Source organism: Gorilla gorilla, chromosome 14, assembly GCF_029281585.2.
Source record: "Gorilla gorilla gorilla isolate KB3781 chromosome 14, NHGRI_mGorGor1-v2.1_pri, whole genome shotgun sequence".
Classification (NCBI taxonomy): Eukaryota; Metazoa; Chordata; class Mammalia; order Primates; family Hominidae; genus Gorilla; species Gorilla gorilla.
In genome coordinates this window covers 8,898,690-8,925,970 of record NC_073238.2, presented here as the reverse complement: position 1 = coordinate 8,925,970, position 27,281 = coordinate 8,898,690, and positions in this window count along the sequence as shown.

The window sequence follows — 27,281 nt, the reverse complement described above, 5'->3', positions numbered from 1 at the left end:
ATCATAACTCTGCACTGGTCACGCAGGTGACAGACCCTTTTCTGTGATCTGCCTATTGGGGCATTGTGACATCATAACCCTGCACTGTTCACCCTGGTGACGAAAACTTGTCCGTCATCTGCCTAACGCGGAATTGTGACATCTTAACACTGCCCTGGTCACTAAGGTGAGAGACCCTTGTCTGTGATCTGCCTAAGGGTTCATTGTGACATCTAAACTCTGCACTGGTCACCCAGGTGACAGACCCTTGTCAGTTATCTGCCTAAGGGGGCATTGTGACTTTACAAATCTGCACTTTTCCCCCAGGTGACAGAACCTTTGCTGTGATCTCCGTAAGGTGGCATTCTTACCTCATAACTGTGCACTGGTCACCCAGGTGACAGAACCTTGATTGTGAACTGCCTAACGGGGCATTGTGACATCATAACTCTTCACTGGTCACCATGGTGACAGACCCTTGTTCGTTATCTGCCTAAGGGGGCAATGTGACATCATAGCTCTGCACTGGTCACTCAGGTGACAGACCCTTGTCTGTGATCTGCCTAAGGGGACATTGTGACATCATAACTCTGCACTGGTCACCCAGGTGGCAGAACCTTCTCTGTGATCAGCGTAAGGGTGCATTTTGACATGATAACTGTGCACTGGTCACCCAGGTGACAGACCCTTGTCTATGATCTGCCTAAGTGGGCATTGTTACTTCATAACTCTGCACTTGTCATCGTGGTGACAGACCCTTGTCTGTGATCTGCCTAAGGGGGCATTGTTACTTCATAACTGTGCACTCGTCACCCAGGTGACACACCCTTGACTGGCATCTGCCTAAGGGGGCATTGTGACATCATAACTCTGCACTGGTCACCCAGGTGATAGACCCCTCTCTGCGATCTGCCTAAGGGGGCATTGTGACTTCATAACTCTGTACGGGTCACAATGGTTACAGACCATTGTCTTCGATCTGCTTAAGTGGGCATTGTGACATCATAACTCTGCACCGGTAACCCAGGTGACAGACCCTGGTCTTTCATCTGCCTAAAGGGGCATTGTGACATCATAACTCTGCACTGGTCACCCAGGTGACAGACCATTTGTCTGTGATCTGCCTCAGGGGTCATTGTGTCATCATAACTCTGCATTAGTCACCCTGGTGACAGACCATTGCCTGTGATCTGCCTAAGTGGTCATTGTGACATCATAACTATGCAGTGGTCACCCAGGTGTCAGACCCTTGTCTGTGATCTGCTTAATGGGGCATTGTGACATCATAACTCTACACTGGGCATCCAGGTGACAGACCCTTGACTGTGATTTGCCTAAGGGGTCATTGTGACATCATTACTCTGCACTGGTCACCAAGGTGACAGACCATTTTCTGTGATATGGCTAAGGAGGCATTGTGACATCATAATTCTGCCCTGGTCACCGAGGTGACAGACCCTTGTCAGTGAACTGCTTAAGGGGGCATTGTGACATCATAACTCTTCACTGGTCACCCAGGTGACAGACCCTTGTCCGTGATCTGCCTAAGGGGGCATTGTGACATCATAACTCTCCACTGGTCACCCATTTGAAAGACCCTTGTCTGTGATCTGCCTAAGGGGACATTGTGACATCATAAGCCTGCGTTGCTCACCCTGGTGACAGACCCTTGTCTGTGGTCTGTCTATGGGGGCGTTGTTGCATCTTAACACTGCACTGGTCACCGTGGTGACAGACTCTTGTCTGTGATCTGCCTAAGGGGGCATTGTGAGATCATAACTATGCACTGGTCACCAAGGTGACAGACCATTGTCTGTGATATGCCTTAAGAGGCATTGTAACATCATAACTCTGCACTGGTCACCCAGGTGACAGACTCTTGTCTGTGATCTGCCTTAGGGGGCATGGCGACATCATAAATCTCCACTGGTCACCCAGGTGACAGACCCTTGTCTGTGATCTGCCTAAGGGGTCATTGTGACATCATAACTCTGCACTGGTCACCCAGGTGACAGAACCTTCTCTGTGATCCGCCTAAGGGGGCAATGTGACATCATAACTCTACACTGGGCTCCCTGGTGACAGACTCTTGTCTGTGATCTGCCTAAGGGGTCATTGTGACATCATAACTCTGCACTGGTCACGCAGGTGACAGACCCTTTTCTGTGATCTGCCTATTGGGGCATTGTGACATCATAACCCTGCACTGTTCACCCTGGTGACGGAAACTTGTCCGTCATCTGCCTAACGCGGAATTGTGACATCATAACACTGCCCTGGTCACTAAGGTGAGAGACCCTTGTCTGTGATCTGCCTAAGGGTTCATTGTGACATCTAAACTCTGCACTGGTCACCCAGGTGACAGACCCTTGTCAGTTATCTGCCTAAGGGGGCATTGTGACTTTACAAATCTGCACTTTTCCCCCAGGTGACAGAACCTTTGCTGTGATCTCCGTAAGGTGGCATTCTTACATCATAACTGTGCACTGGTCACCCAGGTGACAGAACCTTGATTGTGAACTGCCTAACGGGGCATTGTGACATCATAACTCTTCACTGGTCACCATGGTGACAGACCCTTGTTCGTTATCTGCCTAAGGGGGCAATGTGACATCATAGCTCTGCACTGGTCACTCAGGTGACAGACCCTTGTCTGTGATCTGCCTAAGGGGACATTGTGACATCATAACTCTGCACTGGTCACCCAGGTGGCAGAACCTTCTCTGTGATCAGCGTAAGGGTGCATTTTGACATGATAACTGTGCACTGGTCACCCAGGTGACAGACCCTTGTCTATGATCTGCCTAAGTGGGCATTGTTACTTCATAACTGTGCACTTGTCATCGTGGTGACAGACCCTTGTCTGTGATCTGCCTAAGGGGGCATTGTTACTTCATAACTGTGTACTCGTCACCCAGGTGACACACCCTTGTCTGGCATCTGCCTAAGGGGGCATTGTGACATCATAACTCTGCACTGGTCACCCAGGTGATAGACCCCTCTCTGTGATCTGCCTAAGGGGGCATTGTGACTTCATAATTCTGCACGGGTCACAATGGTTACAGACCATTGTCTTCGATCTGCTTAAGTGGGCATTGTGACATCATAACTCTGCACCGGTAACCCAGGTGACAGGCCCTGGTCTTTCATCTGCCTAAAGGGGCATTGTGACATCATAACTCTGCACTGGTCACCCAGGTGACAGACCATTTGTCTGTGATCTGCCTCAGGGGTCATTGTGTCATCATAACTCTGCATTAGTCACCCTGGTGACAGACCATTGCCTGTGATCTGCCTAAGTGGTCATTGTGACATCATAACTATGCAGTAGTCACCCAGGTGTCAGACCCTTGTCTGTGATCTGCTTAATGGGGCATTGTGACATCATAACTCTACACTGGGCATCCAGGTGACAGACCCTTGTCTGTGATTTGCCTAAGGGGTCATTGTGACATCATTACTCTGCACTGGTCACCAAGGTGACAGACCATTTTCTGTGATATGGCTAAGGAGGCATTGTGACATCATAATTCTGCCCTGGTCACCGAGGTGACAGACCCTTGTCAGTGAACTGCTTAAGGGGGCATTGTGACATCATAACTCTTCACTGGTCACCCAGGTGACAGACCCTTGTCCGTGATCTGCCTAAGGGGGCATTGTGACATCATAACTCTCCACTGGTCACCCATTTGAAAGACCCTTGTCTGTGATCTGCCTAAGGGGACATTGTGACATCATAAGCCTGCGTTGCTCACCCTGGTGACAGACCCTTGTCTGTGATCTGTCTATGGGGGCGTTGTTGCATCTTAACACTGCACTGGTCACCGTGGTGACACACTCTTGTCTGTGATCTGCCTAAGGGGGCATTGTGAGATCATAACTATGCACTGGTCACCAAGGTGACAGAACCTTGTCTGTGATATGCCTTAAGAGGCATTGTAACATCATAACTCTGCACTGGTCACCCAGGTGACAGACTCTTGTCTGTGATCTGCCTAAGGGGGCATGGCGACATCATAAATCTCCACTGGTCACCCAGGTGACAGACCCTTGTCTGTGATCTGCCTAAGGGGTCATCGTGACATCATAACTCTGCACTGGTCACCCAGGTGACAGAACCTTCTCTGTGATCTGCCTAAGGGGGCAATGTGACATCATAACTCTACACTGGGCTCCCTGGTGACAGACTCTTGTCTGTGATCTGCCTAAGGGGTCATTGTGACATCATAACTCTGCACTGGTCACGCAGGTGACAGACCCTTTTCTGTGATCTGCCTATTGGGGCATTGTGACATCATAACCCTGCACTGTTCACCCTGGTGACGGAACCTTGTCCGTCATCTGCCTAACGCGGAATTGTGACATCATAACACTGCCCTGGTCACTAAGGTGAGAGACCCTTGTCTGTGATCTGCCTAAGGGTTCATTGTGACATCTAAACTCTGCACTGGTCACCCAGGTGACAGACCCTTGTCAGTTATCTGCCTAAGGGGGCATTGTGACTTTACAAATCTGCACTTTTCCCCCAGGTGACAGAACCTTGTCTGTGATCTCCGTAAGGCGGCATTCTTACATCATAACTGTGCACTGGTCACCCAGGTGACAGAACCTTGATTGTGAACTGCCTAACGGGGCATTGTGACATCATAACTCTTCACTGGTCACCATGGTGACAGACCCTTGTTCGTTATCTGCCTAAGGGGGCAATGTGACATCATAGCTCTGCACTGGTCACTCAGGTGACAGACCCTTGTCTGTGATCTGCCTAAGGGGACATTGTGACATCATAACTCTGCACTGGTCACCCAGGTGGCAGAACCTTCTCTGTGATCAGCGTAAGGGTGCATTGTGACATGATAACTGTGCACTGGTCACCCAGGTGACAGATGCTTGTCTGTGATCTGCCTAAGGGGGGCCTTGTGACATCATATGTCTGCACTGGTCACCCAGGTGACAGACCCTTGTCTATGATCTGCCTAAGGGGGCATTGTGACATCATAACTCTGCACTGGTCACCCAGGTGACAGACCATTTTCTGTGATCTGCCTATTCGGGCACTGTGACATCATAACTCTGCACTGTTCACCCTGGTGACAGACCCTTGACCGTCATCGGCCTAACGCGGAATTCTGACATCATAACTCTGCACTGGTCACTCAGTTGACACACCTATATCTGTGATCTGCCTAAGGGGTCATTGTGACATCTAAACTCTGCACTGGTCACTGAGGTGACAGACCCTGGTCAGTGATCTGCCTATGGGGTCATTGTGACATCGTAACTTTGCCCTGGTCACCCAGGAGACAGACCCTTGTCTGTGATCTGCCTAAGGCGGCATTGGGACATCATAACTGTGCACTGGGCAGCCAGGTGACAGACGCTTGTCTGTGATCTGCCTAAGGGGGGCATTGTGACATCATAACTCTGCACTGGTCACCCAGGTGACAGACCCCTGTCTGTGATCTGACTAAGGGGGCATTGTGACCTCATTTCAATGCACTGGCCATCGTGGTGACAGAACCTTGTCTGTGATCTGCCTAAGGGGGCATTGTGACTTCATAACTCTGCACTGGTCATCATGGTGACAGACAATTGTCTGTGATATGCCTAAGGGGGCACTGTGACTTCATAACTGTGCACTGGTCACCCAGGTGACACACCCTTGTCTGTGATCTGCGTAAGGTGGCATTGTGACATCATAACTCTGAGCGGGACACCCAGGTTACAGGCCGTTGTCTGTGATCTGCCTAAGGGTGCATAGTGACATCATAACTCTGCACGAGTCACTCTGGTTACAGACCATTGTCTTTGATCTGCTTAAGTGGACATTGTAACATCATAACTCTGCACGGGTAACCCAGGTGACAGACCGTTGCCTTTGATCTGACTAAAGGGGCATTGTGATATCATAACTCTGCACTGGTCACCCAGGTGACAGATCATTTGTCTGTGATCTGCCTAAGGGGTCATTGTGACATCATAACTCTGCACTGGTCACCCATGTGACGGACCCTTGTCTGTGATCTGCCTAAGGGGTCATTGTGACATCATAAAACTGCAATGGTCACCAAGGTGGCAGACCCTTGTCTGTGATCTGCTTAATGGGACATTGTGACATCATAACTCTACACTGGGAACCCAGGTGACAGACCCTTGTCTGTGATCTGCCTAAGGGGGCATTGTGACATCATAACTGCACTGGTCACCAAGGTGAAAGACCATTGTCTGTGATATGCCTAAGGAGGCATTGTAACATCATAACTCTACACTGGTCACCCAGGTGACAGACTCTTGTCTGTGATCTGCCTAAGGGGGCATGGCGACATCATAAATCTCCACTGGTCACCCAGGTGACAGACCCCTGTCTGTGATCTTCCTAAGGGGTCATTGTGACATCATAACTCTGCACTGGTCACCCAGGTGACAGAACCTTCTCTGTGATCCGCCTAAGGGGGCAATGTGACATCACAATTCTACACTGGGCTCCCTGGTGACAGACTCTTGTCTGTGATCTGCCTAAGGGGTCATTGTGACATCATAACTCTGCACTGGTCACGCAGGTGACAGACCCTTTTCTGTGATCTGCCTATTGGGGCATTGTGACATCATAACCCTGCACTGTTCACCCTGGTGACGGAACCTTGTCCGTCATCTGCCTAAAGCGGAATTGTGACATCATAACACTGCCCTGGTCACTAAGGTGAGAGACCCTTGTCTGTGATCTGCCTAAGGGTTCATTGTGACATCTAAACTCTGCACTGGTCACCCAGGTGACAGACCCTTGTCAGTTATCTGCCTAAGGGGGCATTGTGACTTTACAAATCTGCACTTTTCCCCCAGGTGACAGAACCTTGTCTGTGATCTCCGTAAGGCGGCATTCTTACATCATAACTGTGCACTGGTCACCCAGGTGACAGAACCTTGATTGTGAACTGCCTAACGGGGCATTGTGACATCATAACTCTTCACTGGTCACCATGGTGACAGACCCTTGTTCGTTATCTGCCTAAGGGGGCAATGTGACATCATAGCTCTGCACTGGTCACTCAGGTGACAGACCCTTGTCTGTGATCTGCCTAAGGGGACATTGTGACATCATAACTCTGCACTGGTCACCCAGGTGGCAGAACCTTCTCTGTGATCAGCGTAAGGGTTCATTGTGACATGATAACTGTGCACTGGTCACCCAGGTGACAGATGCTTGTCTGTGATCTGCCTAAGGGGGGCCTTGTGACATCATATGTCTGCACTGGTCACCCAGGTGACAGACCCTTGTCTATGATCTGCCTAAGTGGGCATTGTTACTTCATAACTCTGCACTTGTCATCGTGGTGACAGACCCTGGTCTGTGATCTGCCTAAGGGGGCATTGTGACTTCATAACTGTGCACTCGTCACCCAGGTGACACACCCTTGTCTGGCATCTGCCTAAGGGGGCATTGTGACATCATAACTCTGCACTGGTCACCCAGGTGATAGACCCCTCTCTGCGATCTGCCTAAGGGGGCATTGTGACTTCATAACTCTGCACGGGTCACAATGGTTACAGACCATTGTCTTCGATCTGCTTAAGTGGGCATTGTGACATCATAACTCTGCACCGGTAACCCAGGTGACAGACCCTGGTCTTTCATCTGCCTAAAGGGGCATTGTGACATCATAACTCTGCACTGGACACCCAGGTGACAGACCATTTGTCTGTGATCTGCCTCAGGGGTCATTGTGTCATCATAACTCTGCATTAGTCACCCTGGTGACAGACCCTTGCCTGTGATCTGCCTAAGTGGTCATTGTGACATCATAACTATGCAGTGGTCACCCAGGTGTCAGACCCTTGTCTGTGATCTGCTTAATGGGGCATTGTGACATCATAACTCTACACTGGGCATCCAGGTGACAGACCCTTGTCTGTGATTTGCCTAAGGGGTCATTGTGACATCATTACTCTGCACTGGTCACCAAGGTGACAGACCATTTTCTGTGATATGCCTAAGGAGGCATTGTGACATTATAATTCTGCCCTGGTCACCGAGGTGACAGACCCTTGTCAGTGAACTGCTTAAGGGGGCATTGTGACATCATAACTCTTCACTGGTCACCCAGGTGACAGACCCTTGTCTGTGATCTGCCTACGGGGGCATTGTGACATCATAACTCTCCACTGGTCACCCATTTGAAAGACCCTTGTCTGTGATCTGCCTAAGGGGGCATTGTGACATCATAAGCCTGCGTTGCTCACCCTGGTGACAGACCCTTGTCTGTGGTCTGTCTATGGGGGCGTTGTTGCATCTTAACACTGCACTGGTCACTGTGGTGACAGACTCTTGTCTGTGATCTGCCTAAGGGGGCATTGTGAGATCATAACTATGCACTGGTCACCAAGGTGACAGACCATTGTCTGTGATATGCCTAAGGAGGCATTGTAACATCATAACTCTGCACTGGTCACCCAGGTGACCGACTCTTGTCTGTGATCTGCCTAAGGGGGCATGGCGACATCATAAATCTCCTCTGGTCACCCAGGTGACAGACCCTTGTCTGTGATCTGCCTAAGGGGTCATCGTGACATCATAACTCTGCACTGGTCACCCAGGTGACAGACTCTTGTCTGTGATCTGCCTAAGGGGGCATGGCGACATCATAAATCTCCTCTGGTCACCCAGGTGACAGACCCTTGTCTGTGATCTGCCTAAGGGGTCATCGTGACATCATAACTCTGCACTGGTCACCCAGGTGACAGAACCTTCTCTGTGATCTGCCTAAGGGGGCAATGTGACATCATAACTCTACACTGGGCTCCCTGGTGACAGACTCTTGTCTGTGATCTGCCTAAGGGGTCATTGTGACATCATAACTCTGCACTGGTCACGCAGGTGACAGACCCTTTTCTGTGATCTGCCTATTGGGGCATTGTGACATCATAACCCTGCACTGTTCACCCTGGTGACGGAACCTTGTCCGTCATCTGCCTAACGCGGAATTGTGACATCATAACACTGCCCTGGTCACTAAGGTGAGAGACCCTTGTCTGTGATCTGCCTAAGGGTTCATTGTGACATCTAAACTCTGCACTGGTCACCCAGGTGACAGACCCTTGTCAGTTATCTGCCTAAGGGGGCATTGTGACTTTACAAATCTGCACTTTTCCCCCAGGTGACAGAACCTTGTCTGTGATCTCCGTAAGGCGGCATTCTTACATCATAACTGTGCACTGGTCACCCAGGTGACAGAACCTTGATTGTGAACTGCCTAACGGGGCATTGTGACATCATAACTCTTCACTGGTCACCATGGTGACAGACCCTTGTTCGTTATCTGCCTAAGGGGGCAATGTGACATCATAGCTCTGCACTGGTCACTCAGGTGACAGACCCTTGTCTGTGATCTGCCTAAGGGGACATTGTGACATCATAACTCTGCACTGGTCACCCAGGTGGCAGAACCTTCTCTGTGATCAGCGTAAGGGTGCATTGTGACATGATAACTGTGCACTGGTCACCCAGGTGACAGATGCTTGTCTGTGATCTGCCTAAGGGGGGCCTTGTGACATCATATGTCTGCACTGGTCACCCAGGTGACAGACCCTTGTCTATGATCTGCCTAAGGGGGCATTGTGACATCATAACTCTGCACTGGTCACCCAGGTGACAGACCATTTTCTGTGATCTGCCTATTCGGGCACTGTGACATCATAACTCTGCACTGTTCACCCTGGTGACAGACCCTTGACCGTCATCGGCCTAACGCGGAATTCTGACATCATAACTCTGCACTGGTCACTCAGTTGACACACCTATATCTGTGATCTGCCTAAGGGGTCATTGTGACATCTAAACTCTGCACTGGTCACCGAGGTGACAGACCCTGGTCAGTGATCTGCCTATGGGGGCATTGTGACATCGTAACTTTGCCCTGGTCACCCAGGAGACAGACCCTTGTCTGTGATCTGCCTAAGGCGGCATTGGGACATCATAACTGTGCACTGGGCAGCCAGGTGACAGACGCTTGTCTGTGATCTGCCTAAGGGGGGCATTGTGACATCATAACTCTGCACTGGTCACCCAGGTGACAGACCCCTGTCTGTGATCTGACTAAGGGGGCATTGTGACCTCATTTCAATGCACTGGCCATCGTGGTGACAGAACCTTGTCTGTGATCTGCCTAAGGGGGCATTGTGACTTCATAACTCTGCACTGGTCATCATGGTGACAGACAATTGTCTGTGATATGCCTAAGGGGGCACTGTGACTTCATAACTGTGCACTGGTCACCCAGGTGACACACCCTTGTCTGTGATCTGCGTAAGGTGGCATTGTGACATCATAACTCTGAGCGGGACACCCAGGTTACAGGCCGTTGTCTGTGATCTGCCTAAGGGTGCATAGTGACATCATAACTCTGCACGAGTCACTCTGGTTACAGACCATTGTCTTTGATCTGCTTAAGTGGACATTGTAACATCATAACTCTGCACGGGTAACCCAGGTGACAGACCGTTGCCTTTGATCTGACTAAAGGGGCATTGTGATATCATAACTCTGCACTGGTCACCCAGGTGACAGATCATTTGTCTGTGATCTGCCTAAGGGGTCATTGTGACATCATAACTCTGCACTGGTCACCCATGTGACGGACCCTTGTCTGTGATCTGCCTAAGGGGTCATTGTGACATCATAAAACTGCAATGGTCACCAAGGTGGCAGACCCTTGTCTGTGATCTGCTTAATGGGACATTGTGACATCATAACTCTACACTGGGAACCCAGGTGACAGACCCTTGTCTGTGATCTGCCTAAGGGGGCATTGTGACATCATAACTGCACTGGTCACCAAGGTGAAAGACCATTGTCTGTGATATGCCTAAGGAGGCATTGTAACATCATAACTCTACACTGGTCACCCAGGTGACAGACTCTTGTCTGTGATCTGCCTAAGGGGGCATGGCGACATCATAAATCTCCACTGGTCACCCAGGTGACAGACCCCTGTCTGTGATCTTCCTAAGGGGTCATTGTGACATCATAACTCTGCACTGGTCACCCAGGTGACAGAACCTTCTCTGTGATCCGCCTAAGGGGGCAATGTGACATCACAATTCTACACTGGGCTCCCTGGTGACAGACTCTTGTCTGTGATCTGCCTAAGGGGTCATTGTGACATCATAACTCTGCACTGGTCACGCAGGTGACAGACCCTTTTCTGTGATCTGCCTATTGGGGCATTGTGACATCATAACCCTGCACTGTTCACCCTGGTGACGGAACCTTGTCCGTCATCTGCCTAAAGCGGAATTGTGACATCATAACACTGCCCTGGTCACTAAGGTGAGAGACCCTTGTCTGTGATCTGCCTAAGGGTTCATTGTGACATCTAAACTCTGCACTGGTCACCCAGGTGACAGACCCTTGTCAGTTATCTGCCTAAGGGGGCATTGTGACTTTACAAATCTGCACTTTTCCCCCAGGTGACAGAACCTTGTCTGTGATCTCCGTAAGGCGGCATTCTTACATCATAACTGTGCACTGGTCACCCAGGTGACAGAACCTTGATTGTGAACTGCCTAACGGGGCATTGTGACATCATAACTCTTCACTGGTCACCATGGTGACAGACCCTTGTTCGTTATCTGCCTAAGGGGGCAATGTGACATCATAGCTCTGCACTGGTCACTCAGGTGACAGACCCTTGTCTGTGATCTGCCTAAGGGGACATTGTGACATCATAACTCTGCACTGGTCACCCAGGTGGCAGAACCTTCTCTGTGATCAGCGTAAGGGTTCATTGTGACATGATAACTGTGCACTGGTCACCCAGGTGACAGATGCTTGTCTGTGATCTGCCTAAGGGGGGCCTTGTGACATCATATGTCTGCACTGGTCACCCAGGTGACAGACCCTTGTCTATGATCTGCCTAAGTGGGCATTGTTACTTCATAACTCTGCACTTGTCATCGTGGTGACAGACCCTGGTCTGTGATCTGCCTAAGGGGGCATTGTGACTTCATAACTGTGCACTCGTCACCCAGGTGACACACCCTTGTCTGGCATCTGCCTAAGGGGGCATTGTGACATCATAACTCTGCACTGGTCACCCAGGTGATAGACCCCTCTCTGCGATCTGCCTAAGGGGGCATTGTGACTTCATAACTCTGCACGGGTCACAATGGTTACAGACCATTGTCTTCGATCTGCTTAAGTGGGCATTGTGACATCATAACTCTGCACCGGTAACCCAGGTGACAGACCCTGGTCTTTCATCTGCCTAAAGGGGCATTGTGACATCATAACTCTGCACTGGACACCCAGGTGACAGACCATTTGTCTGTGATCTGCCTCAGGGGTCATTGTGTCATCATAACTCTGCATTAGTCACCCTGGTGACAGACCCTTGCCTGTGATCTGCCTAAGTGGTCATTGTGACATCATAACTATGCAGTGGTCACCCAGGTGTCAGACCCTTGTCTGTGATCTGCTTAATGGGGCATTGTGACATCATAACTCTACACTGGGCATCCAGGTGACAGACCCTTGTCTGTGATTTGCCTAAGGGGTCATTGTGACATCATTACTCTGCACTGGTCACCAAGGTGACAGACCATTTTCTGTGATATGCCTAAGGAGGCATTGTGACATTATAATTCTGCCCTGGTCACCGAGGTGACAGACCCTTGTCAGTGAACTGCTTAAGGGGGCATTGTGACATCATAACTCTTCACTGGTCACCCAGGTGACAGACCCTTGTCTGTGATCTGCCTACGGGGGCATTGTGACATCATAACTCTCCACTGGTCACCCATTTGAAAGACCCTTGTCTGTGATCTGCCTAAGGGGGCATTGTGACATCATAAGCCTGCGTTGCTCACCCTGGTGACAGACCCTTGTCTGTGGTCTGTCTATGGGGGCGTTGTTGCATCTTAACACTGCACTGGTCACTGTGGTGACAGACTCTTGTCTGTGATCTGCCTAAGGGGGCATTGTGAGATCATAACTATGCACTGGTCACCAAGGTGACAGACCATTGTCTGTGATATGCCTAAGGAGGCATTGTAACATCATAACTCTGCACTGGTCACCCAGGTGACAGACTCTTGTCTGTGATCTGCCTAAGGGGGCATGGCGACATCATAAATCTCCTCTGGTCACCCAGGTGACAGACCCTTGTCTGTGATCTGCCTAAGGGGTCATTGTGACATCATAACTCTGCACTGGTCACCCAGGTGACAGACTCTTGTCTGTGATCTGCCTAAGGGGGCATGGCGACATCATAAATCTCCTCTGGTCACCCAGGTGACAGACCCTTGTCTGTGATCTGCCTAAGGGGTCATCGTGACATCATAACTCTGCACTGGTCACCCAGGTGACAGAACCTTCTCTGTGATCTGCCTAAGGGGGCAATGTGACATCATAACTCTACACTGGGCTCCCTGGTGACAGACTCTTGTCTGTGATCTGCCTAAGGGGTCATTGTGACATCATAACTCTGCACTGGTCACGCAGGTGACAGACCCTTTTCTGTGATCTGCCTATTGGGGCATTGTGACATCATAACCCTGCACTGTTCACCCTGGTGACGGAACCTTGTCCGTCATCTGCCTAACGCGGAATTGTGACATCATAACACTGCCCTGGTCACTAAGGTGAGAGACCCTTGTCTGTGATCTGCCTAAGGGTTCATTGTGACATCTAAACTCTGCACTGGTCACCCAGGTGACAGACCCTTGTCAGTTATCTGCCTAAGGGGGCATTGTGACTTTACAAATCTGCACTTTTCCCCCAGGTGACAGAACCTTGTCTGTGATCTCCGTAAGGCAGCATTCTTACATCATAACTGTGCACTGGTCACCCAGGTGACAGAACCTTGATTGTGAACTGCCTAACGGGGCATTGTGACATCATAACTCTTCACTGGTCACCATGGTGACAGACCCTTGTTCGTTATCTGCCTAAGGGGGCAATGTGACATCATAGCTCTGCACTGGTCACTCAGGTGACAGACCCTTGTCTGTGATCTGCCTAAGGGGACATTGTGACATCATAACTCTGCACTGGTCACCCAGGTGGCAGAACCTTCTCTGTGATCAGCGTAAGGGTGCATTGTGACATGATAACTGTGCACTGGTCACCCAGGTGACAGATGCTTGTCTGTGATCTGCCTAAGGGGGGCCTTGTGACATCATATGTCTGCACTGGTCACCCAGGTGACAGACCCTTGTCTATGATCTGCCTAAGGGGGCATTGTGACATCATAACTCTGCACTGGTCACCCAGGTGACAGACCATTTTCTGTGATCTGCCTATTCGGGCACTGTGACATCATAACTCTGCACTGTTCACCCTGGTGACAGACCCTTGACCGTCATCGGCCTAACGCGGAATTCTGACATCATAACTCTGCACTGGTCACTCAGTTGACACACCTATATCTGTGATCTGCCTAAGGGGTCATTGTGACATCTAAACTCTGCACTGGTCACCGAGGTGACAGACCCTGGTCAGTGATCTGCCTATGGGGGCATTGTGACATCGTAACTTTGCCCTGGTCACCCAGGAGACAGACCCTTGTCTGTGATCTGCCTAAGGCGGCATTGGGACATCATAACTGTGCACTGGGCAGCCAGGTGACAGACGCTTGTCTGTGATCTGCCTAAGGGGGGCATTGTGACATCATAACTCTGCACTGGTCACCCAGGTGACAGACCCCTGTCTGTGATCTGACTAAGGGGGCATTGTGACCTCATTTCAATGCACTGGCCATCGTGGTGACAGAACCTTGTCTGTGATCTGCCTAAGGGGGCATTGTGACTTCATAACTCTGCACTGGTCATCATGGTGACAGACAATTGTCTGTGATATGCCTAAGGGGGCACTGTGACTTCATAACTGTGCACTGGTCACCCAGGTGACACACCCTTGTCTGTGATCTGCGTAAGGTGGCATTGTGACATCATAACTCTGAGCGGGACACCCAGGTTACAGGCCGTTGTCTGTGATCTGCCTAAGGGTGCATAGTGACATCATAACTCTGCACGAGTCACTCTGGTTACAGACCATTGTCTTTGATCTGCTTAAGTGGACATTGTAACATCATAACTCTGCACGGGTAACCCAGGTGACAGACCGTTGCCTTTGATCTGACTAAAGGGGCATTGTGATATCATAACTCTGCACTGGTCACCCAGGTGACAGATCATTTGTCTGTGATCTGCCTAAGGGGTCATTGTGACATCATAACTCTGCACTGGTCACCCATGTGACGGACCCTTGTCTGTGATCTGCCTAAGGGGTCATTGTGACATCATAAAACTGCAATGGTCACCAAGGTGGCAGACCCTTGTCTGTGATCTGCTTAATGGGACATTGTGACATCATAACTCTACACTGGGAACCCAGGTGACAGACCCTTGTCTGTGATCTGCCTAAGGGGGCATTGTGACATCATAACTGCACTGGTCACCAAGGTGAAAGACCATTGTCTGTGATATGCCTAAGGAGGCATTGTAACATCATAACTCTACACTGGTCACCCAGGTGACAGACTCTTGTCTGTGATCTGCCTAAGGGGGCATGGCGACATCATAAATCTCCACTGGTCACCCAGGTGACAGACCCCTGTCTGTGATCTTCCTAAGGGGTCATTGTGACATCATAACTCTGCACTGGTCACCCAGGTGACAGAACCTTCTCTGTGATCCGCCTAAGGGGGCAATGTGACATCACAATTCTACACTGGGCTCCCTGGTGACAGACTCTTGTCTGTGATCTGCCTAAGGGGTCATTGTGACATCATAACTCTGCACTGGTCACGCAGGTGACAGACCCTTTTCTGTGATCTGCCTATTGGGGCATTGTGACATCATAACCCTGCACTGTTCACCCTGGTGACGGAACCTTGTCCGTCATCTGCCTAAAGCGGAATTGTGACATCATAACACTGCCCTGGTCACTAAGGTGAGAGACCCTTGTCTGTGATCTGCCTAAGGGTTCATTGTGACATCTAAACTCTGCACTGGTCACCCAGGTGACAGACCCTTGTCAGTTATCTGCCTAAGGGGGCATTGTGACTTTACAAATCTGCACTTTTCCCCCAGGTGACAGAACCTTGTCTGTGATCTCCGTAAGGCGGCATTCTTACATCATAACTGTGCACTGGTCACCCAGGTGACAGAACCTTGATTGTGAACTGCCTAACGGGGCATTGTGACATCATAACTCTTCACTGGTCACCATGGTGACAGACCCTTGTTCGTTATCTGCCTAAGGGGGCAATGTGACATCATAGCTCTGCACTGGTCACTCAGGTGACAGACCCTTGTCTGTGATCTGCCTAAGGGGACATTGTGACATCATAACTCTGCACTGGTCACCCAGGTGGCAGAACCTTCTCTGTGATCAGCGTAAGGGTTCATTGTGACATGATAACTGTGCACTGGTCACCCAGGTGACAGATGCTTGTCTGTGATCTGCCTAAGGGGGGCCTTGTGACATCATATGTCTGCACTGGTCACCCAGGTGACAGACCCTTGTCTATGATCTGCCTAAGTGGGCATTGTTACTTCATAACTCTGCACTTGTCATCGTGGTGACAGACCCTGGTCTGTGATCTGCCTAAGGGGGCATTGTGACTTCATAACTGTGCACTCGTCACCCAGGTGACACACCCTTGTCTGGCATCTGCCTAAGGGGGCATTGTGACATCATAACTCTGCACTGGTCACCCAGGTGATAGACCCCTCTCTGCGATCTGCCTAAGGGGGCATTGTGACTTCATAACTCTGCACGGGTCACAATGGTTACAGACCATTGTCTTCGATCTGCTTAAGTGGGCATTGTGACATCATAACTCTGCACCGGTAACCCAGGTGACAGACCCTGGTCTTTCATCTGCCTAAAGGGGCATTGTGACATCATAACTCTGCACTGGACACCCAGGTGACAGACCATTTGTCTGTGATCTGCCTCAGGGGTCATTGTGTCATCATAACTCTGCATTAGTCACCCTGGTGACAGACCCTTGCCTGTGATCTGCCTAAGTGGTCATTGTGACATCATAACTATGCAGTGGTCACCCAGGTGTCAGACCCTTGTCTGTGATCTGCTTAATGGGGCATTGTGACATCATAACTCTACACTGGGCATCCAGGTGACAGACCCTTGTCTGTGATTTGCCTAAGGGGTCATTGTGACATCATTACTCTGCACTGGTCACCAAGGTGACAGACCATTTTCTGTGATATGCCTAAGGAGGCATTGTGACATTATAATTCTGCCCTGGTCACCGAGGTGACAGACCCTTGTCAGTGAACTGCTTAAGGGGGCATTGTGACATCATAACTCTTCACTGGTCACCCAGGTGACAGACCCTTGTCTGTGATCTGCCTACGGGGGCATTGTGACATCATAACTCTCCACTGGTCACCCATTTGAAAGACCCTTGTCTGTGATCTGCCTAAGGGGGCATTGTGACATCATAAGCCTGCGTTGCTCACCCTGGTGACAGACCCTTGTCTGTGGTCTGTCTATGGGGGCGTTGTTGCATCTTAACACAGCACTGGTCACTGTGGTGACAGACTCTTGTCTGTGATCTGCCTAAGGGGGCATTGTGAGATCATAACTATGCACTGGTCACCAAGGTGACAGACCATTGTCTGTGATATGCCTAAGGAGGCATTGTAACATCATAACTCTGCACTGGTCACCCAGGTGACAGACTCTTGTCTGTGATCTGCCTAAGGGGGCATGGCGACATCATAAATCTCCTCTGGTCACCCAGGTGACAGACCCTTGTCTGTGATCTGCCTAAGGGGTCATTGTGACATCATAACTCTGCACTGGTCACCCAGGTGACAGAACCTTCTCTGTGATCCGCCTAAGGGGGCAATGTGACATCATAACTCTACACTGGGCTCCCTGGTGACAGACTCTTGTCTGTGATCTGCCTAAGGGGTCATTGTGACATCATAACTCTGCACTGGTCACGCAGGTGACAGACCCTTTTCTGTGATCTGCCTATTGGGGCATTGTGACATCATAACCCTGCACTGTCCACCCTGGTGACGGAACCTTGTCCGTCATCTGCCTAACGCGGAATTGTGACATCATAACACTGCCCTGGTCACTAAGGTGAGAGACCCTTGTCTGTGATCTGCCTAAGGATTCATTGTGACATCTAAACTCTGCACTGGTCACCCAGGTGACAGACCCTTTTCAGTTATCTGCCTAAGGGGGCATTGTGACTTTACAAATCTGCACTTTTCCCCCAGGTGACAGAACCTTGTCTGTGATCTCCGTAAGGCGGCATTCTTACATCATAACTGTGCACTGGTCACCCAGGTGACAGAACCTTGATTGTGAACTGCCTAACGGGGCATTGTGACATCATAACTCTTCACTGGTCACCATGGTGACAGACCCTTGTTCGTTATCTGCCTAAGGGGGCAATGTGACATCATAGCTCTGCACTGGTCACTCAGGTGACAGACCCTTGTCTGTGATCTGCCTAAGGGGACATTGTGACATCATAACTCTGCACTGGTCACCCAGGTGGCAGAACCTTCTCTGTGATCAGCGTAAGGGTTCATTGTGACATGATAACTGTGCACTGGTCACCCAGGTGACAGATGCTTGTCTGTGATCTGCCTAAGGGGGGCCTTGTGACATCATATGTCTGCACTGGTCACCCAGGTGACAGACCCTTGTCTATGATCTGCCTAAGTGGGCATTGTTACTTCATAACTCTGCACTTGTCATCGTGGTGACAGACCCTTGTCTGTGATCTGCCTAAGGGGGCATTGTGACTTCATAACTGTGCACTCGTCACCCAGGTGACACACCCTTGTCTGGCATCTGCCTAAGGGGGCATTGTGACATCATAACTCTGCACTGGTCACCCAGGTGATAGACCCTTCTCTGCGATCTGCCTAAGGGGGCATTGTGACTTCATAACTCTGCACGGGTCACAATGGTTACAGACCAGTGTCTTCGATCTGCTTAAGTGGGCATTGTGACATCATAACTCTGCACCGGTAACCCAGGTGACAGACCCTGGTCTTTCATCTGCCTAAAGGGGCATTGTGACATCATAACCCTGCACTGGTCACCCACGTGATATACCCTTCTCTTTGATCTGCCGAAGGGGGCATTCTGACATCATAACACTGCATGGGGCACCCAGGTGACATACCCCTGTCTGTGATCTGCCTAAGCGGGCATTGTGACATCATAATTCTGCACTGGGCACCCAGGTGACAGGCCCTTGACTTTGATCTGCCTAAGTGGGAATTGTGACATCATAGTTCTCCACTCGTCACCCAAGTGACAGACACTTGTCTGTGAACTGGCTAACGGGGCATTGTGACATCGTAACTCTGCACTTGTCACCCTGGTGACAGACCGTTGTCCGTTATCTGCCTAATTGGGCATTGTTACATCATAACCCTGCACTGGTCACCCAGATGCCAGACCCTTGTCTGTGATCTGCCTAAGGGGTCATAGTGACATCATAACTCTGCACTGGTCACCCAGGTGACAGACCCCTGTCTGTGATGTGTCTAAGGGGGCATTGTGACATTATAACTCTGCACTGGTCTCACAGGTGACAGACCCTTGTCTGTGAACTGCCTAAGGGGGCATTGTGACATCATAACTCTGTACAGGACACCCAGGTGACAGATCATTGTCTGTGATCTGCCTAAGCGGGCACTGTGACTTCATAAGTGTGCGCTGGTCACCCAGGTGACACACCCTTGTCTGTGATCTGTGTAAGGTGGCATTGTGACATCATAACTCTGAGCGGGTCACCCAGGTTACAGGCCGTTGTCTGTGATCTGCCTAAGGGTGCATAGTGACATCATAACTCTGCGCGAGTCACTCTGGTTACAGACCATTGTCTTTGATATGCTTAAGTGGACACTGTAACATCATAACTCTGCACGGGTAACCCAGGTGACAGACCGTTGCCTTTGATCTGACTAAAGGGGCATTGTGATATCATAACTCTGCACTGGTCACCCAGGTGACAGATCATTTGTCTGTGATCTGCCTAAGGGGTCATTGTGACATCATAACTCTGCACTGGTCACCCATGTGACGGACCCTTGTCTGTGATCTGCCTAAGGGGTCATTGTGACATCATAAAACTGCAATGGTCACCAAGGTGGCAGACCCTTGTCTGTGATCTGCTTAATGGGACATTGTGACATCATAACTCTACACTGGGAACCCAGGTGACAGACCCTTGTTTGTGATCTGCCTAAGGGGGCATTGTGACATCATAACTGTGCACTGGTCACCAAGGTGACAGACCACTGTCTGTGATATGCCTAAGGAGGCATTGTAACATCATAACTCTACACTGGTCACCCAGGTGACAGACTCTTGTCTGTGATCTGCCTAAGGGGGCATGGCGACATCATAACTCTACACTGGTCACCCAGGTGACAGACCATTGTCTGTGATCTGCCTAAGGGGGCAATGTGACATCATAACTCTACACTGGGCTCCCTGGTGACAGACTCTTGTCTGTGATCTGCCTAAGGGGTCATTGTGACATCATAACTCTGCACTGGTCACGCAGGTGACAGACCCTTTTCTGTGATCTGCCTATTGGGGCATTGTGACATCATAACCCTGCACTGTTCACCCTGGTGACGAAAACTTGTCCGTCATCTGCCTAACGCGGAATTGTGACATCTTAACACTGCCCTGGTCACTAAGGTGAGAGACCCTTGTCTGTGATCTGCCTAAGGGTTCATTGTGACATCTAAACTCTGCACTGGTCACCCAGGTGACAGACCCTTGTCAGTTATCTGCCTAAGGGGGCATTGTGACTTTACAAATCTGCACTTTTCCCCCAGGTGACAGAACCTTTGCTGTGATCTCCGTAAGGTGGCATTCTTACCTCATAACTGTGCACTGGTCACCCAGGTGACAGAACCTTGATTGTGAACTGCCTAACGGGGCATTGTGACATCATAACTCTTCACTGGTCACCATGGTGACAGACCCTTGTTCGTTATCTGCCTAAGGGGGCAATGTGACATCATAGCTCTGCACTGGTCACTCAGGTGACAGACCCTTGTCTGTGATCTGCCTAAGGGGACATTGTGACATCATAACTCTGCACTGGTCACCCAGGTGGCAGAACCTTCTCTGTGATCAGCATAAGGGTGCATTTTGACATGATAACTGTGCACTGGTCACCCAGGTGACAGACCCTTGTCTATGATCTGCCTAAGTGGGCATTGTTACTTCATAACTCTGCACTTGTCATCGTGGTGACAGACCCTTGTCTGTGATCTGCCTAAGGGGGCATTGTTACTTCATAACTGTGTACTCGTCACCCAGGTGACACACCCTTGACTGGCATCTGCCTAAGGGGGCATTGTGACATCATAACTCTGCACTGGTCACCCAGGTGATAGACCCCTCTCTGCCATCTGCCTAAGGGGGCATTGTGACTTCATAACTCTGTACGGGTCACAATGGTTACAGACCATTGTCTTCGATCTGCTTAAGTGGGCATTGTGACATCATAACTCTGCACCGGTAACCCAGGTGACAGACCCTGGTCTTTCATCTGCCTAAAGGGGCATTGTGACATCATAACTCTGCACTGGTCACCCAGGTGACAGACCATTTGTCTGTGATCTGCCTCAGGGGTCATTGTGTCATCATAACTCTGCATTAGTCACCCTGGTGACAGACCATTGCCTGTGATCTGCCTAAGTGGTCATTGTGACATCATAACTATGCAGTGGTCACCTAGGTGTCAGACCCTTGTCTGTGATCTGCTTAATGGGGCATTGTGACATCATAACTCTACACTGGGCATCCAGGTGACAGACCCTTGACTGTGATTTGCCTAAGGGGTCATTGTGACATCATTACTCTGCACTGGTCACCAAGGTGACAGACCATTTTCTGTGATATGGCTAAGGAGGCATTGTGACATCATAATTCTGCCCTGGTCACCGAGGTGACAGACCCTTGTCAGTGAACTGCTTAAGGGGGCATTGTGACATCATAACTCTTCACTGGTCACCCAGGTGACAGACCCTTGTCCGTGATCTGCCTAAGGGGGCATTGTGACATCATAACTCTCCACTGGTCACCCATTTGAAAGACCCTTGTCTGTGATCTGCCTAAGGGGACATTGTGACGTCATAAGCCTGCGTTGCTCACCCTGGTGACAGACCCTTGTCTGTGGTCTGTCTATGGGGGCGTTGTTGCATCTTAACACTGCACTGGTCACCGTGGTGACAGACTCTTGTCTGTGATCTGCCTAAGGGGGCATTGTGAGATCATAACTATGCACTGGTCACCAAGGTGACAGACCATTGTCTGTGATATGCCTTAAGATGCATTGTAACATCATAACTCTGCACTGGTCACCCAGGTGACAGACTCTTGTCTGTGATCTGCCTTAGGGGGCATGGCGACATCATAAATCTCCACTGGTCACCCAGGTGACAGACCCTTGTCTGTGATCTGCCTAAGGGGTCATTGTGACATCATAACTCTGCACTGGTCACCCAGGTGACAGAACCTTCTCTGTGATCCGCCTAAGGGGGCAATGTGACATCATAACTCTACACTGGGCTCCCTGGTGACAGACTCTTGTCTGTGATCTGCCTAAGGGGTCATTGTGACATCATAACTCTGCACTGGTCACGCAGGTGACAGACCCTTTTCTGTGATCTGCCTATTGGGGCATTGTGACATCATAACCCTGCACTGTTCACCCTGGTGACGGAAACTTGTCCGTCATCTGCCTAACGCGGAATTGTGACATCATAACACTGCCCTGGTCACTAAGGTGAGAGACCCTTGTCTGTGATCTGCCTAAGGGTTCATTGTGACATCTAAACTCTGCACTGGTCACCCAGGTGACAGACCCTTGTCAGTTATCTGCCTAAGGGGGCATTGTGACTTTACAAATCTGCACTTTTCCCCCAGGTGACAGAACCTTTGCTGTGATCTCCGTAAGGTGGCATTCTTACATCATAACTGTGCACTGGTCACCCAGGTGACAGAACCTTGATTGTGAACTGCCTAACGGGGCATTGTGACATCATAACTCTTCACTGGTCACCATGGTGACAGACCCTTGTTCGTTATCTGCCTAAGGGGGCAATGTGACATCATAGCTCTGCACTGGTCACTCAGGTGACAGACCCTTGTCTGTGATCTGCCTAAGGGGACATTGTGACATCATAACTCTGCACTGGTCACCCAGGTGGCAGAACCTTCTCTGTGATCAGCGTAAGGGTGCATTTTGACATGATAACTGTGCACTGGTCACCCAGGTGACAGACCCTTGTCTATGATCTGCCTAAGTGGGCATTGTTACTTCATAACTCTACACTTGTCATCGTGGTGACAGACCCTTGTCTGTGATCTGCCTAAGGGGGCATTGTTACTTCATCACTGTGTACTCGTCACCCAGGTGACACACCCTTGTCTGGCATCTGCCTAAGGGGGCATTGTGACATCATAACTCTGCACTGGTCACCCAGGTGATAGACCCCTCTCTGCGATCTGCCTAAGGGGGCATTGTGACTTCATAATTCTGCACGGGTCACAATGGTTACAGACCATTGTCTTCGATCTGCTTAAGTGGGCATTGTGACATCATAACTCTGCACCGGTTACCCAGGTGACAGACCCTGGTATTTCATCTGCCTAAAGGGGCATTGTGACATCATAACTCTGCACTGGTCACCCAGGTGACAGACCATTTGTCTGTGATCTGCCTCAGGGGTCATTGTGTCATCATAACTCTGCATTAGTCACCCTGGTGACAGACCATTGCCTGTGATCTGCCTAAGTGGTCATTGTGACATCATAACTATGCAGTGGTCACCCAGGTGTCAGACCCTTGTCTGTGATCTGCTTAATGGGGCATTGTGACATCATAACTCTACACTGGGCATCCAGGTGACAGACCCTTGTCTGTGATTTGCCTAAGGGGTCATTGTGACATCATTACTCTGCACTGGTCACCAAGGTGACAGACCATTTTCTGTGATATGGCTAAGGAGGCATTGTGACATCATAATTCTGCCCTGGTCACCGAGGTGACAGACCCTTGTCAGTGAACTGCTTAAGGGGGCATTGTGACATCATAACTCTTCACTGGTCACCCAGGTGACAGACCCTTGTCCGTGATCTGCCTAAGGGGGCATTGTGACATCATAACTCTCCACTGGTCACCCATTTGAAAGACCCTTGTCTGTGATCTGCCTAAGGGGACATTGTGACATCATAAGCCTGCGTTGCTCACCCTGGTGACAGACCCTTGTCTGTGATCTGTCTATGGGGGCGTTGTTGCATCTTAACACTGCACTGGTCACCGTGGTGACACACTCTTGTCTGTGATCTGCCTAAGGGGGCATTGTGAGATCATAACTATGCACTGGTCACCAAGGTGACAGAACCTTGTCTGTGATATGCCTTAAGAGGCATTGTAACATCATAACTCTGCACTGGTCACCCAGGTGACAGACTCTTGTCTGTGATCTGCCTAAGGGGGCATGGCAACATCATAAATCTCCTCTGGTCACCCAGGTGACAGACCCTTGTCTGTGATCTGCCTAAGGGGTCATCGTGACATCATAACTCTGCACTGGTCACCCAGGTGACAGAACCTTCTCTGTGATCTGCCTAAGGGGGCAATGTGACATCATAACTCTACACTGGGCTCCCTGGTGACAGACTCTTGTCTGTGATCTGCCTAAGGGGTCATTGTGACATCATAACTCTGCACTGGTCACGCAGGTGACAGACCCTTTTCTGTGATCTGCCTATTGGGGCATTGTGACATCATAACCCTGCACTGTTCACCCTGGTGACGGAACCTTGTCCGTCATCTGCCTAACGCGGAATTGTGACATCATAACACTGCCCTGGTCACTAAGGTGAGAGACCCTTGTCTGTGATCTGCCTAAGGGTTCATTGTGACATCTAAACTCTGCACTGGTCACCCAGGTGACAGACCCTTGTCAGTTATCTGCCTAAGGGGGCATTGTGACTTTACAAATCTGCACTTTTCCCCCAGGTGACAGAACCTTGTCTGTGATCTCCATAAGGCGGCATTCTTACATCATAACTGTGCACTGGTCACCCAGGTGACAGAACCTTGATTGTGAACTGCCTAACGGGGCATTGTGACATCATAACTCTTCACTGGTCACCATGGTGACAGACCCTTGTTCGTTATCTGCCTAAGGGGGCAATGTGACATCATAGCTCTGCACTGGTCACTCAGGTGACAGACCCTTGTCTGTGATCTGCCTAAGGGGACATTGTGACATCATAACTCTGCACTGGTCACCCAGGTGGCAGAACCTTCTCTGTGATCAGCGTAAGGGTGCATTGTGACATGATAACTGTGCACTGGTCACCCAGGTGACAGATGCTTGTCTGTGATCTGCCTAAGGGGGGCCTTGTGACATCATATGTCTGCACTGGTCACCCAGGTGACAGACCCTTGTCTATGATCTGCCTAAGTGGGCATTGTTACTTCATAACTCTGCACTTGTCATAGTGGTGATAGACCCTTGTCTGTGATCTGCCTAAGGGGGCATTGTGACTTCATAACTGTGCACTCGTCACCCAGGTGACACACCCTTGTCTGACATCTGCCTAAGGGGGCATTGTGACATCATAACTCTGCACTGGTCACCCAGGTGATAGACCCCTCTCTGAGATCTGCCTAAGGGGGCATTGTGACTTCATAACTCTGCACGGGTCACAATGGTTACAGACCATTGTCTTCGATCTGCTTAAGTGGGCATTGTGACATCATAACTCTGCACCGGTAACCCAGGTGACAGACCCTGGTCTTTCATCTGCCTAAAGGGGCATTGTGACATCATAACTCTGCACTGGTCACCCAGGTGACAGACCATTTGTCTGTGATCTGCCTCAGGGGTCATTGTGTCATCATAACTCTGCCTTAGTCACCCTGGTGACAGACCCTTGCCTGTGATCTGCCTAAGTGGCCATTGTGACATCATAACTCTCCACTGGTCACCCATTTGAAAGACCCTTGTCTGTGATCTGCCTAAGGGGGCATTGTGACATCATAAGCCTGCGTTGCTCACCCTGGTGACAGACTCTTGTCTGTGGTCTGTCTATGGGGGCGTTGTTGCATCTTAACACTGCACTGGTCACCGTGGTGACAGACTCTTGTCTGTGATCTGCCTAAGGGGCATTGTGAGATCATAACTATGCACTGGTCACCAAGGTGACAGACCATTGTCTGTGATATGCCTTAAGAGGCATTGTAACATCATAACTCTGCACTGGTCACCCAGGTGACAGACTCTTGTCTGTGATCTGCCTTAGGGGGCATGGCGACATCATAAATCTCCACTGGTCACCCAGGTGACAGACCCTTGTCTGTGATCTGCCTAAGGGGTCATTGTGACATCATAACTCTGCACTGGTCACCCAGGTGACAGAACCTTCTCTGTGATCCGCCTAAGGGGGCAATGTGACATCATAACTCTACACTGGGCTCCCTGGTGACAGACTCTTGTCTGTGATCTGCCTAAGGGGTCATTGTGACATCATAACTCTGCACTGGTCACGCAGGTGACAGACCCTTTTCTGTGATCTGCCTATTGGGGCATTGTGACATCATAACCCTGCACTGTTCACCCTGGTGACGGAAACTTGTCCGTCATCTGCCTAACGCGGAATTGTGACATCATAACACTGCCCTGGTCACTAAGGTGAGAGACCCTTGTCTGTGATCTGCCTAAGGGTTCATTGTGACATCTAAACTCTGCACTGGTCACCCAGGTGACAGACCCTTGTCAGTTATCTGCCTAAGGGGGCATTGTGACTTTACAAATCTGCACTTTTCCCCCAGGTGACAGAACCTTGTCTGTGATCTCCGTAAGGCGGCATTCTTACATCATAACTGTGCACTGGTCACCCAGGTGACAGAACCTTCTCTGTGATCAGCGTAAGGATGCATTGTGACATGATAACTGTGCACTGGTCACCCAGGTGACAGATGCTTGTCTGTGATCTGCCTAAGGGGGGCCTTGTGACATCATATGTCTGCACTGGTCACCCAGGTGACAGACCCTTGTCTATGATCTGCCTAAGTGGGCATTGTTACTTCATAACTCTGCACTTGTCATCATGGTGACAGACCCTTGTCTGTGATCTGCCTAAGGGGGCATTGTGACTTCATAACTGTGCACTCGTCACCCAGGTGACACACCCTTGTCTGGCATCTGCCTAAGGGGGCATTGTGACATCATAACTCTGCACTGGTCACCCAGGTGATAGA